We start from the raw sequence: 2,425 nt of genomic DNA on the forward strand, positions 1-2,425 counted from the left end.
GGCAATATAAACAGAACACTTACCAAAAGTATCTGGGAAGCACACACTGTTGAAATTCTACTGAGTAAAGGAAGATCAATGCTAATACGTTCTTCAGAGCGTTAGTTTCTGAACAGAAAGGACAAGAGATCGATTAAAATACCGACAATATAATTCTCAAGAACGATTTAAATGTCCTTGTAGATGAAATGAGAAACGAAAGAGCCAGAGATGAATTAAAAGATATTTAATGTAAGTAAAAAGAGATAAGAGCAAAATAAAAAGACGTAAGAACGGGTACTCGTACTCTGCCGTGAAAACGAAATTTTCGGAGAGATGTAGACCGCACAATCAAGAGTTGGAAAGATTACCTTCAAATTTTTATTCGAACGGAACGGACAGTATGGCTGGTGACGACAGCGAGGACGACGAGGGAAATACCGAAATGTCAATCGTCGGAGAAATAGTTAATCCTTGCTCATCTCGAATGCGATTCTAGTGTCTCAGCAACGGCTTAAAAATACGGCACACAGTTTTTAGATACGTGATTTTGTCCCCGTGTATAACTATGGGATGGGTTTATTGTTGTGATTAATATTGCATGTATTGAAAATGCACCCAGCCGTTACTTGTTAAGTAGTCATTTCATTAGTAATAGAAAGACAACTCTCCATGTAGACACGGTTGCATTTGGGACTGACAGCTCTTTAAAAGTACGGCAAAAAAGTTATTCCAGATCAGTCAGACTCAGACAGCCTTGATCGTTTGCAGGCGCACCTCTCCACTGTAAAAATAGCTACATTGGTTTGAGGAGTGAAAGAAGAAAAGTGGTGGTTGGATTCAGTCTGTCAGTCGGCCGCCGTGCATCTTGACGGATGCTATTTGTGAAATACTTAGTCAGGTTCATCGGCATTGGAGTTCGGATAACACTTTTTCAATATAGTTCATCAGTAGTAACACCCGTATACGGACTATGGAGCATAAACGGAGGTACAGAGTGTAACAAAACGATGAGTCCAGACTTTCAAGAAACACTCCGCACACGCAGAGGAAGAACATACAATGACGGAAAAAAATCGCAACACCAAAAATTAATTAGTGTGTAACATACACTACTGGCCATTAAAATTGCTACACCAAGAAGAAATGCAGATGATAAACGGGTATTCATTGGACAAATACATTATACTAGAACTGACATGTGATTACATTTTCACGCAATTTCGGTGCATAGATCCTGAGAAATCAGTACCCAGAACAACCACCTCTGGCCGTAATAACAGCCTTGATACGCCTGGGCATTGAGTCAAACAGAGCTTGGATGGCGTGTACAGGTACAGCTGCCAATGCAGCTTCAACACGACACCACAGTTCATTAAGAGTAGTGACTGGCGTATTGTGACGAGCCAGTTGTTCGGCCACCATTGACCAGACCTTTTTCAGTTGGTGAGAGATCTGGAGAATGTGCTGGCCAGGGCAGCAGTCGAACATTTTCTGTATCCAGAAAGGCCCGTACAGGACCTGCAACATGCGGTCGTGCATCATCCTGCTGAAATGTAGGGTTTCGCAGGGATCGAATGAAGGGTGGAGCCACGGGTCGTAACACATCTGAAATGTAACGTCCACTGTTCAAAGTGCCGTCAAAGCGAACAAAAGGTCACCGAGACGCGTAACCATACAATTCACGACGGGTGATTCGCCAGTATGGCGATGACGAAAACACGCGACGTCGCCAAACACGGATGAGACCATCATAATGCTGTAAACAGAACCTGGATTCACCCGAAAAAATGACGTTTTGCTATTGGTGCACCCAGGTTCGTCGTTGAGTACACCATCGCAGGTGCTCCTGTCTGTGATGCAACGTCAAGGGCAACCGCAGCCATGGTCTCCGAGCTGATAGTCCATGCTGCTGCAAACGTCGACGAACTGTACGTGCAGATGGTTGTAGTCTTGCAAACGTCCCCATCTGTTGATTCAGGGATCGAGACGTGGCTGCACGATCCGTTACAGCCATGCGGATAAGATGCCTGTCATCTCGACTGCTAGTGATACCGAGGCCGTTGGGATCCCGCACGGCATTCCGTATTACCCTCCTGACCCACTGATTCCATATTCTGCTAACAGCCATTGGATCTCGACCAACGCGAGCAGTAATGTCGCGATGCGATAAACCGCAATCGCGATAGGCTACAATCCGACCTGTATCAAAGTACGCATTTCTCCTCCTAACACGAGGCGTCACAACAATGTTTCACCAGGTAACGCCGATCAACTGTTGTTTGTGTATGAGAATTCGGTTGGAAAGATTCCTCATGTCAGCACGTTGTAGGTGTCGCCACCGGTGCCAGCCTTATGTGAATATTCTGAAAAGTTAATCATTTGCGTATCACAGCACCTTCTTCCTGTCGGTTAAATTTCTCGTCGTGGCACGTCATCTTCGTGG

The sequence above is a fragment of the Schistocerca nitens genome, chromosome 1 (assembly GCF_023898315.1).
Source record: "Schistocerca nitens isolate TAMUIC-IGC-003100 chromosome 1, iqSchNite1.1, whole genome shotgun sequence".
In the NCBI taxonomy this organism is placed as follows: Eukaryota; Metazoa; Arthropoda; class Insecta; order Orthoptera; family Acrididae; genus Schistocerca; species Schistocerca nitens.